The sequence below is a fragment of the Mus pahari genome, chromosome 3 (assembly GCF_900095145.1).
Source record: "Mus pahari chromosome 3, PAHARI_EIJ_v1.1, whole genome shotgun sequence".
Classification (NCBI taxonomy): domain Eukaryota; kingdom Metazoa; phylum Chordata; class Mammalia; order Rodentia; family Muridae; genus Mus; species Mus pahari.
Window position 1 is genome coordinate 7193348 of NC_034592.1, and position 14157 is coordinate 7207504.

The following is a 14157-nucleotide window of genomic DNA, read 5'->3' on the forward strand; positions in this document are numbered from 1 at the left end:
TAGCTGTCCAGAAGAGGGTGTCAGATCTTGTTACGGATGGTTATGAGCCACCATGTGGTTGCTGGGATTTGAACTCCGGACCTTCAGAAGAGCAGTCGGGTGCTCTTACCCACTGAGCCATCTCACCAGCCCCTGAGTCAGAATTTTTTAACTGTAATTTGGAACTCAGGATGCCAGTAGGCTGGCAATGTATACAGAGACAGTTCCTGGTTTGTACTTGAAGCACTGTTTTAAGTACAAACTGATATTCTCAATTCCCAATCTGAGGAGTTTGAGGGAGAGAATATGATGGTTGTATTTCTTAGCTTATTTAGGTACCATTTAAGGGCAGCTGCAGAGTGGTTAATTGTGAAGGGAGCTCCGTCCCATGTTTCATGTGACACACGTGCAGCCAATCTGTAACATCAACTCCAAGGAGGCTTTCCGTTCTAAGGACAAACAGGAAGCATTCACACTGTGGTTGCTGTAGTGAAAGGGGAGCAAGTCTGGTGATGTCAGAGGGTTGGAAGCAGGAGGAAATACCACAGCTGAGGGGATGAACACCCAAAATGCCTGTCCCTGCCTTAGCCAGTCTGCTGCAAGAGCGCACTAGATCTAAAGGGAATAATCTTTTAATGACAGTTTTTACTGGAAGCCACGTTCCTTGTCTCAGTAAACCACAGTGTACCTGAAACGGAAGCCTCAGCAGCAGTTCACCTGAACTAAGCCAAAGGAGAGAGATTTCAGCTACAGGATGCACTTTATAAAAAAGAAACTAATTCTCAGGGTTTTTTGTTTTTGTTTTTAAATTTGTCCATTTTACCTGGCAGAAGCTGGAGTTCTCCAAAGGACAGCAGTTTGCTAAGAGCTGACTTCATTGATTTATAAGGATTTATTCTCTAAGAATAGATGGTTATATTAGCTAGGCCAGGCTACTGTAACAAAACAATACAGATTTCTCTGTTTCCTAATGGAAGTAAAGGGGACATGTGGATTGGTGTGGCTTACTGCTCCCCAGACATGTCATGAGGGCTGTAATGTCACCACTGACACATCTCTGTCTAGCTGCTGAGGGAAAAAAAAGCTTCATGAGCCAGGATGGCACCGGTGACCTCTGTCCCTTTCTCATTGGGAAGCCACCATATTATAGTACAACATGCCTGGGAGTGTAGCAGGTCAGAACACTGTACAAAAAGGTGAAGAAGTTATGGTAGAGGGTAGCAGTCTTTCCAAATCTGTGCTTTAGAAATGACTTAGAGTTTACTTATCTTTATGGAGAAATACATAGAGTACAGAAATATTTTGGAAGTAAATAAAACTGTGTCATTTATATGAGAGTAGAATTATGGTGGCTCTATTTAGGATATTATGAGCCCCTCAACAATGTAATCGTCACATATCAAGTGTACTCACGAAAAGCATTCAACATTTTTGAGCTAGTGTTCTATTTCCTTCTATTCTTAATTGTTCTTTGGTAGTATATCAGAAATGTCTTAGAAAATCTGTGTCCAATGTAAGCCCTGCATTTCTTTAGAAAGAACAATATAGAAATATTTTTCCCCTCTTTGGGCTCTTTACAGACTTTGTTTAGCTTTATTTCTGGTGTTATTTTTCTCTCTGATTTCATTTGCTAATTTTCTGTGTGATTTTTCCTTTAGAATAGTTGTATGTGGTCTGATTTGTTTATAGTAAGTTTTTGTTTATTTTCTAATATTTGTGAACATACTAACTTTTTTCCTTAGTAACTTTACTAACTTACCAAAATTGAATATGTAAAACAAGATTAAGCCTTGCTCTAGTCTACTTCTCCAGAAAGGAAGGCAGAGGAAGCTGCACTGTGGAGTGGGCAAGAGGTTGTATAAAAGAGTCATAGGATTTAGCCAGGACAATAATCCTCCAAAATGACATTTATTAAGAATCATCATGAACGTGCACACGCGAAGGGAATAATAACACACCTTGTCAGCGAGGTTCTAGGGAGGGGGAGGGGCCTCCCCATGGATCACATATGGATTTACATATTCAATTTTGGTAAGTTAGTAAAGTTACTAAGGAAAAAAGTTGGTATGTTCACAAATATTAGCAAATAAACAAAAACTTATTATAAACAAATCAGACCACATACAACTATTCTAAAGGAAAAAAATCACACAGAAAATTAGCATGGGTCACATAGTCTTAGCAGAAATCAATCAAAAGTAGTCCATAAGAAGGAAGTGCTAACTGTCCTGAATATAACTGCTCTTCAGCATGGTATTGTCACAGAGAAGGGTGGTAACCACGTTGTTTAGTATGCCTTTCTTTAAAATATTTCTGAGAATTTCAAATATCTATACAATTGAAGTGGAATCTTAAGGATTCTTTGAAAAAGTCAGTTGTGTTGGATGGTGTTTTGCTGGGGCAAACACATGAAGGAATGTTTTCCAGAAGTGGACACAGGTAAAAGGCTAAGGCAGACTTATGAAATAATGTTTTGCTGAAGCAGACACAGGTGAAAGGATGTTCTGCTAAAGCAAGCACATTAAAGGATACATGATGAAGGATTCTTTGCTAATGACACACATGTATTGATCCGCCTTACAATGTGTAACTGAGCTCCATTTGTTGGGACTCCATAGAGAGAAATACACCCCCAAAATTCTGGTAGTGTGCTGCAGTTTCTTGGACTCAGGCTGATTTGCAGAGTGATGTCAGACAGACACACGTTCTAAGGCAAGACCCATGGAGACCACATGATATTTGGAGGTAGTATAAAAAGGACTTGATGGACAGTGACGGAGGCTGAGCTTGGCTTGCTTACATAGCTGAACGCCTGTTGGTCTGAGTCTTTGCTGATCATTGCTTCCCAGAGAGGGAGGCACCGCTGAGAACTTTTCCTGGCATTCCTGTTGGTCCTTCCTGCTGACTCGTGCCAAGGTTGAGGCCTAATTATTCTGGCTGTTCTTGCTAGGTCATGCCACAGCTGCTGCTAACCCAACTCTACTAAACTGGACTTCTGTTATTTCTGTGAATTGTGAGTAGATTGAGCTGACACTGTTGACCTGTGAACTGAAGTGCCAATTTCCAGACAACACAGATGGGAGGTCTTCCAAAGAACCTTTTTAAACAGTTCCCCTTCCACAATATCCTTTCTTTCTCACTGTCTCTGGTGGGTAGTGGGCTAAAAGAGAGGTTAAAGCATTTAAGAACCATCATTGTAAATAGGTTTTGAAAAAAATTAAAGTTACATACAATGAAATGTGTTCATATATACCCTGGCCCATTTCTTTGCTCCAAGGTCCCTCTCCCAACTTCCAACTTCCTGTCTTTTTTATCTTCTAACCCATTAATTCTAGCCAGTGCTGCCCATATGTGCATGGGTGTGGGGCCAACCACTGGAGCATTGCCAATAGCTCCTCAGTAAATGAGGGTACTTGGAGATCATCTGCCCCATCTCTGTCAGGATTTTGTGTCCTGTTTTATCTACTTATTTTGTTTGGATCTTAAATGTTTCCTAACTTACGGTGTGTTGGGAAGTGCTTGGGTAGTGGGGTGTTAGGTCATATGAGCATACTCTTGAAGAGGACATTGGAACCCTGCCCTCTTCCTACTTTACTTCTCAGCTGCCTGATGTGAGCTCTTCTGCTCCCCTACACTCTTCCACAGTGTCTTAGTTTGAGTCTTCTTGCTGTGAACAGACATCATGACCAAGGCTATTATGAAGGACAACCTTTAACTGGGGCTGGCTTAATAGTTTCAGAGGTTCAGTCTGTTATCATCATGGTGCAAAGCAAGGCAACATTCGAGCAGACATGGTGCTGGAGATGCCAAGAGTTCTACATCTTGATCCATGATCTGAAGGCAGCAGAAGGGGACTGTCATGTGCCCTGGATGGTGCCTGGGCACAGGAGGAGACCTCAAAGCACACCCCACACAGTGACACACTTCATCCCAGGCCATACCTCTTAGTAGTGGCACTTTCCATGGGCCAAACGTGTCCAAACCACCACACACAGATAATGTTCCATCTCCCCTTAAGGCCCCAAACAGTGGAGTGAGTCAGCCAGAGACAGAAGCCTCAGAAATTGAGCCCAAACAAATAATCCTCCCTTTAAGTTGACTTTCTCAGCTCCTTTATTACAAAGACTGAAAACTGACTCTGATGATAGGTCAGAAGGCATCAGGGCCAACCACACTGATGTGCTGAGTAACTTAGGAAACAAAATACTCTTTGGATATAGGAAGCAAAGAGCCAGCAAATACTGACTTCTTGAAGATGAGCATTGTGTGCAGTGTGGTGTAAACACTTGGACTGTACATCAGTAGTTATCTACTTAATAATTAAGAGGCTATAATCCCATTTTGCTCACAAGTTTGCTTACTAGCGGCTTCTTTGGAGCAGAGTCTGCTGGTGAGTGATAGTTTTGATTGTGACTGAAGAACTTACTGACTGCATGCATAACCTTGGGTAAATTGGGTAACATCTTTTACCTTGCTTCATCACTGTGTGATGGAACCAATCTATGTATCTATTTCAGAAGCTGTGGTGGTATTGAATTGTAAATAACATCATGTATGTATGTATGTATGTATGTATGCATCTTTTGCACAGTGGATTTTATATCTACTTCTATAATACTGTAAGAATTACAATAGTGAACTAACATATGCACTTTTAGGTAGTAAATAATCATTTTGCTGGGTCAATATAGGTTGATTTGAACTATGCAATAAATTGACAGACAGATTAATAGAAAAGGCAATTATACAGTTATTCAGGGAAATCCCGCAACACATGAACTGTAAGAAGGGACAACTGACTAAAGCTCAAATCCTGCTATGCACTGTAGGGAAAGGAGAAAAGACTTAGGGCGCCTTGGGAGTGGTAGACACTCAACCTAGGGAAGCGGGGAGGACATGCATGGTAAATCAAGGCTGGCTGAGAACACTGAGAGACCACTTCACTGGGTGTGGTGCCAACCTCCAGGGTCCTTTCCTAGGATCCAAGTTAGTCCTCTGTGGTTGACACAGTTGTTTAGGGGCGGGACTTGTGAGATTGAGCACCTTCCAGAGGATTGGTCTTCAGACACACAGAGGGAGTTCGGAGATGCATGTGGAGCATCCTCATTCCCATGTGCTCTCTGCTCGAAGCATGTTTTGAGCTGCTCTTGCAGTGTGAGGTCCTTCACACCAAGCATACTGAAATCAGGCATCTAGCAGAAAATTTAGATGTTAAAAGGTGTGGCCCCAGCTTTGCCTCCATGTGTCTTTGAGCACTCAGATTGCCAAGCTTACATCTGACCCGAGGCACGTTCCTTTTATTGGTCTGAGTCAAAAGAAGAGACACTCAGTTGAGATTCCCCAGTAAAAGCTACAAGTTTTGAGATACTTGACCACTGCATGCAGGCTCTTTATCCCACCCCAAGAACCAGCGTCGTGTCATGAGGCAGTTACAGCATCTTGGAAACAAAACTGCAAAACAACCAAAATGGAAAGGACAAGTGAAAGGAAAAGAAAGGCAACAGAATAGAGCACAGTCAACGAGGACAAACCCCCAAAGGGAGGTAAGACACAATCAACCCACGTGACATTTGCAGCGGGGTCTTGGACCCCGGGGAGTAGAATGCTATTTTTAAAACCTATTCTTGAAGTTAAAAATAGCATCGCTGAAGTCAAATATTCAGTAGAAATTTGGATGATAAAATGGAAGAAATTGCTCAAAGTAGAACAAGGAGGCAGGGCATAGAAAATGTGATGAAAAAAGAAAGCAAAAAGATTAATCTAGTAAGTCTAGTATCTGTCAGTGCTCCTGAAATAGAACCCGCGCGACACTGCTTGGCAGGAAAGATTAGGGAAAAGATTTCCTAGAACTCTGTGACAGTTACCAGATTGCAAAGTCCTCAGCATCCACAGGGCCATCCTGGACAGCCGGACAAGTTGAATTTGTGGACTCAGACGGGACTAGGACCCCTGAAGTGATGCATTGTGGGAATTTGGCTAGATTTTTTTTTTTCTGTATGTGAACACGTGTGTGTGTGTGTGTGTGTGTGTGTGTGTGTGTGTGTGTGTGTGTGTGTNCGTGTGTGTGTGTGTGTGTGTGTGTGTGTGTGTGTGTGTGTGTGTGTGTGTGTGCCTGTGGAAGCTAACAGGGAATGCCGAGGTGTCTCATTCGATCACTCCCCACTTTACTCTCTCCAGACGGGGTCTATCACCGAGCTTTCAGCTTGTTGTTTGCTTTTAGTTCCATCGGCTGGCTAGAAAGCCCACTTCATCTTCCTGCCTTTATACTTCCCGTTCCCTGGTATAAAAGTTCTAGGCACGAGTAGCAATACCCTGCTTTCCCATGGATGCCCCGGGTTGTATAAATGAGCGCTTTACTCATGGAGCCATTTCTCCAGCCCCTTTATTAGGAATGTCAAAAACAGTATTATCAAAGCCTACAGAGAGGAATGATAGGTTATACTCACAGTCTTGGAACGAAGCATGACAAAGCATGACTCCCTATTGTTTGCATTTTGAACATTCCTGACTGGATACTATTGAGAGATGATGGAAACGTTAAGAGGTAGGACCTAGTGGGCATTTTTCTCGTCTTGTGGGTGTGTGTGTGTGTGTGTGTGTGTGTTGGGGGGGTGCCCTTGGAATTATGATCCTGCTCATTTCCTTTTTCTATTTCATTCCCAATCATAAGATCTGACGTACCACAAGTTCAAAAGCAACAAGGCCAATTGACTGTAAACTGAAACCACTAAGCCTGTCTCCTAAAATAAAGCTTTCCTCTTTCTCCGTTGATTGCCTCAGGTGCTTTGCTACAGTAATAGTGAGTTGACTAATACAAGATAGAAAGAATGAAAAGATGGCAGACTACTGTCTTGCAAATTCTGAGGAAGCAGTGGTTCCAACTGTTAATTATGTGTTCAGTGATCTCACTTAGAATTCCCTACATCTCAAACCCTGGACAAATGACTGGGGTGCCTATTTTACATAGCAGGTGGATCTGGCTGCCAGGTTCTCTCATTAACCCTCAATCCCTGCCTGTTACAGGGCTGGTATACCCTACCCTTCCACCCCCCCCCCATCAACTCTCCAGTCCCAGGATTGGGCTGTTCCCCTCCCAGAGTCAGGGGGTCTGCCTTAGATAAGCTAGCCCTTTTGGTTTTGGTTATCTGCTGCTCCCCCACTTTTTTTTTTTCTTTTTTTACCTTTTGCCATCTTGTGTCTTGGCTGCTGCACCTGGTTCCCTCTCTCCTCTCTCTGTACCCTCCTCCCTCTCCTCACATGGCTGAGGGTCATGTCCTCTCTGGGCTCTCCCTGATGACTGTCTCTGGTTATGCTCTCCCTTTTATCTACAATGAACTTTCTCCATCAAACCTACCAGCAGTCATGTTCTTTATATTTATTTATTTTTCATTCAGTATTCTTAATCAGAAACAGCAGACTCTGTAGTTAAAGCAGGCACCGACAATGAAGTTAGTGACTTTAAATTGCTCAGGTTATTTATAGCCTGTTCTGGTGAGAAAGGACTTGAATGTTTACAGCACACTGTCAGGGTCTCTATCCAGAGACCCTTTCAGGGATACCTGGCACAGTGATCCTGTGTCCTTGGCAGCTGTGGTGACACTGTGGTGTAGTCTCTTGTTCACCCAGAGACATTCAGCAAATAATGACTTTCTCATGTATACTTCTGATGCTTTGCAGAGGTTATGTGTCATTGGAACAACTTAGGTGACAATTTTCACCCTATCCCCAGCCTCAGAATAAGTATATTCTCAGTTCTGCCTTGGAGGAATGACACCTAACCTGTGGGACATTGATTTAAAGATATTTACTACAGCAGTCAAATTATTAACTGTGGCTAATGTAGTAACTATTTGAAGGAAGAGACTGATATGTAAAACCTTCCAGGTTGCATACATCCATGCTCTGAGTTCATGCAATGATGAAATCCCCCGAGGTTATGTGGAGTCTGCAAGTGATACATGATTGTATACATACACAGAGAAAGCAAGAAGGTTAAATGCTTAATTTTCAGTTTTAAAAACATGGTCCAACTAAGGTGGCTCAGGAGGCAAAGGTGCTTGCTATCCAGCCTGGAGACCTGAGTTCAGTCCCTGGGACCTACATAGTAGAAGGGGAGAATCAATGCCTGCAAGTGGCCCTCTGACCCCCACATGCACTCATGGGACCCACACACGTCCGTCTGTCCACACATAGACACACATCAACAAATATATAAACATTTTGTAATGTCTAAAAGTAAAACCCAAATATTTTAATATTTCTATAAAATAACATTTACATGTTATTATCAAACTACATTTATATTTATAACAACACTAAACATAAACTCACATAACTATAACATAACAAAAGGTATGCGCATCAGTTAGAATGTGTAATAAAATACCAGAGTAAGGGTACAGGAGTGGGTACTGGGGAATGGGAGGGCTGGAGTAGGAATTGCTGTTTTTCATTTTAAGCTGTGTTGAGTTTCTTGACACTAAAAAATGTGAACATGCACAACTTAATGATGTAACAGCTATAGCATAAAAATAACATTACAGGTTCTCAAAAGCCTCACATCCCAAATTTTAGTTCGATGCTGTTCTTAATGCTATGGCACACTAATAAAAGACTTTAATTCTTTGCAAACTTTTTGAGGTTTCATTTGTTGATTCTTGATCTTATATCACAAGCCATCAGTGTTCTATTCAGGAATTTTTTTCCCGGTGCCCATATGTTCGAGGTTCTTCACCATTTTCTCTTCTATAAGTTTCAGTGTATATGGTTTTATGTGGAGCTCCTTGATCCACTTGGACTTGAGCTTTGTACAAGGCGATAAGAATGGATCGATTTGCCTTCTTCTACGGGCTAACTGCCAGTTGAGCCAGTACCATTTGTTGAAAATGCTGTCTTTTTTCCACTGGATGTTTTTAGCTCCTTTGTCAAAGATCAAGTGACCCGAGGTGTTTGGGTTCATTTCTGGGTCTTCAATTCTATTCCATTGATCTACCTGCCTGTCACTGTACCAATGCCATGCAGTTTTTATCACAATGCTCTGTAGTACAGCTCGAGGTCAGGCATGGTGATTCCACCAGAAGTTCTTTTATTGTTGAGATCAAGAATCGACAAATGGGATCTCATAAAATTACAAAGCTTCTGTAAGGCAAAGGACATTATCAATAAGACAAAAAGGCCATCAACAGACTGGGAAAAGATCTTCACCAATCCTACATCTGATAGAGGGCTAATATCCAATATATACAAAGAACTCAAGAAGTTAGACTCCAGAGAAACAAATGACCCTATTAAAAATGGGGTACAGAGCTAAACAAAGAATTCTCAACTGAGGAATACCGAATGGCTGAGAAGTACCTAAAACAATGTTCAACGTGCTTAATCATCAGGGAAATGCAAATCAAAACAACCCTGAGATTCCACCTCACACCAGTCAGAATGGCTAAGATCAAAAACTCTGGTGACAGCAGATGCTGGTGAGGATGTAGAGAAAGAGGAACAGTCCTCCATTGCTGGTGGGATCACAAGCTGGTACAACCACTCTGGAAATCAGTCTGGCGGTTCCTCAGAAAATTGGACATAGTACTATCTGAGGATCCAGCAATACCTCTCCTGGGCATATATCCAGAAGATGTCCCAACTGGTAATAAGGACACATGCTCCACTATGTTCATAGCAGCCTTATTTATAACAGCCAGAAGCTGTAAAGAACCCAGATGTCCCTCAACAGAGGAATGGATACAGAAAATGTGGTGCATTTACACAATGGAGTACTACTCAGCTATTAAAAACAATGAATTTATGAAATTCCTCGACAAATGGATGGATCTGGAGGATATCATTCGGAGTGAGGTAACCCAATCATAAAAGAACACATATGATATTCACTAACTGATAAGTGGATATTAGCCCAGAAGCCCAGAAGCCCAGGAGATGGGAATACTCAAGATACAATTCACAAACCACATGAAATTCAAGATGAAGGAAGACCATAGTGTGGGTACTTCGATCCATCTTAGAAGGGGGAAACAAAACACCCATGGAAGGAGTTACAGAGACAAAGTGTGGAGTAGAGACTGAAGAAATGACCATCTAGAGAATGACTCACCTGGAATCACCAAACCCAGACACTGTTGTAGATGCCAACAAGTGCTTGCTGACAGGAGCCTGATATAACTCTCTCCTGAGAGGCTCTGCCAGTGCCTGACAAATACAGAAGTGGATGCTCACAGTCATCAATTGGACTGAGCATAGGGTTCCCAATGAAGAAGCTAGAGAAAGGACCTAAAGAGCTGAAGGGGTTTGTAGCCCCATAAGGAGGAACAACAATATGAACTAGCCAGGACCCCCAGAGCTCCCAGGGACTAAAGCACCAATCATAGAGCACACATGGCGGGACTCATGGCTCCAGCTGCGTATGCAGCAGAGGATGGCTCAGAAGGACATCAATGGGAGGAGAGGCTCTTTGTCCTATGTAGGTTCTGTGCCCAGGGTGGGGGAATGCCAGGGCCAGGAGGCAAGAGAGGGTGGGTTAGTGAGCAGGGAGGGATAAGAGGAAGTGTGTTTTTCAGAGGGGAAACCAGGAAAGGGGATAACATTTGAAATCTAAATAAAATATCCAATAAAAGAAAAACAGAAAAAAAAAGACATTAATTCATGTAACAGTGTGAGCACTTTAAATGACCTGAGACATTGTGTGTGGTAGGAGGCAAGTCTTGATCTGTCTACACTTAAGTACAGTGAGATTCAAGCTTCTGCTGTGCAGATCATAGAGTAGGCTCAGATATGGAGGTACTTAAATCATAAGCGGAGATAGAGAAAAAGATCTAGAATAGCTAACTCATTCCCTGCAAAATTATGTTTTTGTTTTTTGTTTGTTTGTTTGTTTTCTAGTGATAGCAACTCATTAAGTACCTGGGAGCTGGTGATTGAGAAACTGACCCTCGCAAAGCTTTTCCCTATAGAATGAGGCTATGTTATAGACAGGTCTTAACAGAAAGAGGGAAGCGAAATAGGAATGATAAAGATGATCACATACTAAAGAACTCGGTTTCAGAATAAGGGAGTGACCTTTCTTGGTGCATACTTGGCTTAAGATATAACTCCCTCCTCAGAGAGGACCCGGATCAATTTGTGAGGCTGGTGAACCAGGAGATGTGGAACTTTGAAGGATGGTGAGGCACCCTGACAGCTCATGAGGTTGACATGTGGAACTGAAGGATTTTTTCCAAAATTATGGGAACTTGATGGAGCTGCACATCAACAGTGGAGGGAAGTTCCCCTATTTCGGTTTTGTTGTTTGATGATTCTGAATCTGTTCAGGTCCTTAATAATAGTCCCATCATGTTCTGAAGCACTGTCTGCATGAATGTGGAAGGGAAGAAGACTTGAGCCTTCAGGGACCTTGAGCCCTCCCCTGCCCCTATGGTGTGCTGAGTTGTGGGATGAGAGACCCTCCCTGTGGAGGCATGATGCAGAAACCAGACTTTGGCATGGGCAGGGGGATTACAACCCTAAAGCAGTGAATTGCTTGGCTCAGATCTCCACACAGCAAATGCCCTAGCTCCTGCAGAATGGCTAATTCCTTCAACCAGCCTTTGGTGTCTCAGAGTAGTCCAATATAAACTGCGTGAGTTTGTACAATTTTAATTTCCCTTGTGTTCATGGTGTGTGCTTCCCAACCCCCTTTCCTCCCTTGACCTTTTAGTCGTTCATTCCCAGTTTTCCGGAATGATACTTTAGGGGGAATGGATTTGTAAAGAGGAGGAAAGACTGACCTTCCTGCTCTCACGGCATACAGACTGGAGCCTCACCTCCATTCTCCCAAGGACTGTGTCTCAGGATTACTGACAATGGATGTTTCATTTGCTGGGAGACACAGGATTTGATAAACATTTTGGAAGCAGGAAAAATCAAGTCATGACTCCTTTCTGGTGTGGAAAAATTGCCTGCTAGTGTGGCTAACTGAATGAAAGGTGTTTACAGGAAAAAAGTAGCAGAATTACCTTTATGATATAGCACCAAAAATAAGCTGATGGTTGGCAGTCACCACAACACAGGGAACTGCATCGAAGGGTGGTAGCATTAGAAAGGCCGAGGACCACTGGTCTACAGTGTTTCTCAGTTCTGTCACTCTTATCCTGCTTTCTGCCACTCTCTCATGCCATCAAGGGGAAGCCTTAACCCTGATGCCAACAGCTCCCTGCACCTGGGTAGACATTCAGCCCATGCAAGATTAGTACATATGGAGTCAGGGGTGCTAACATCTAAATTTAAAAGATCATATGTGTAATTTATTCCACAGAGTCCCTGAGGAGCAGAAAATGTAGCTGTTTCTCAGAGTGATAAAATAAATATGCCAAGGGACTGAGAAGAAGGAGGAAGAGAAAGCCCCGAGAGAGTTTTGCTTCTTGGCAGTGGCCCCTTTCTAGGCCCAGCTGTATGCAGTATATATTCTTATGCAGTCTACATACTTGCCAGAATTGGTTGGTCCTACCCGAGGCTTGGACTTTGGTCCTTGCTTGGTGGTGATCCTGGCCATACATAGCCTCATCTGATTCCACTGAAGTCCAATGAAGACACTTCTTCTGGGGTGAAACTGCATCACGTCACCCATCCATCCCTCAGGAGAGAGCTCTGGAGGGTCTATACTGGCTCCTTCTGCCACACGTGAGCTCCAGTCAGGCCTAAGATTCAAGAGTGACCTTGTGGATCCAAACTCTGCAGTGAAATGGTAGCTAGCAAGTTCTGGAGAGATGGTTTTCCTTAGCTCTCTGTAGCTGGTCTTCTGATACTTCGTGGGTTCCTTTTTCTCTTTTTCCTTCCTTCATGCCCCTAACTATAGATAGGAGAAAAAAAGATAGAGGGGAAAGGGAGTGACATTACTTTTAGATTAATTCCTGCTGATTAGGGGCATCAAGTTCCTTGGAGCAAGTTTGATCTTCTCCGTCAGCCTATCTAATTTCTTCTTGTTTCTTCTTTGTCCACAACTTCTTAACAAACTGAAAAGCAGCAACCAACTAGCAGCCCACCCTTCTCTCAGGCCCTACCATTTATATACCTTCTAAAAAGTCCCCAGAATTCCAAATGTCACACAGTTGCAGAAAATACCTGTATGTGAGGCAAAATCACGCCTCTTGCACAAGGCAAGTCATATCAGATGCTGTGGACAGTCTGAAGCAGCTCCGCATTCCATACCTGGGATTAAAATGGGAATATATTCTTATAATACTTCTGTGTTTTTAAAAAGAGACCAAAATTCCAAAATTGTCACTACAGCGATGGATCTCTAGATCCATCTATCCAGAATCTAGAAGCAAGCTAAAATGTATTGTTACTTGAAAAGGGGTTTTAGTCAAGTGAAATACGTTTACACATTCTTCTATGGGAAACACAACTTGCAAAAGTACATATTTTCTCCTTTCAGGCTGGGGTGGTTTTCTTTTGGTTTGAAATACAGTTCTCTCTCCATGTTGGCAGGTTTCACATCTAGCTATTCAACTAGCTAAAAATGTTAAAGTCAGCCAACCAAACAAAAAACTGTGGAGAATAGAAAGAGAGCGCAGTGGGTTAAGAGTACTCATTGCTCTCTCAGAGGACTCAGGAATTCTTAGCACCCACCTAGTGACTCACAACATCCCTACATCCCTAACTCCCAGTTCTAGGGGAACTAATTCCTTCTCCCGAACTCTGTTGATACCATGCATGCATTTGGTATACATATATACATGCAAAGTATTCATACACAAGATAAATTGTAAAAATGGAATTGCATTACCAGACTATGAAGATCCATTTTCTTGTCATAATTCTCTAAACCAGTAAGGCTAGCAACTGGTTACATAAAATTTATATTACATTGGGTATCATAAGTAATCTAGAAATGCTTTAAAACATTTTATATATATATATATATATATATATATATATATATATATATATATATATATATATATATAAAATCAAGGACCTGACCATTAATCTTTTTTTCAATTTTTTATTAGGTATTTATTGCATTTACATTTCAAATGCTATCCCCAAGGTCTCCTATACCCTCCCCCCTGCTCCCCTACCCACTCACTCCACCTTCTTGGCCCTGGTGTTCCCCTGTACTGGGGCATATAAAGTTTGCAAGACCAAGAGGCCTCTCTTCCCAATGATGGCTGACTAGGCCATCTTCTG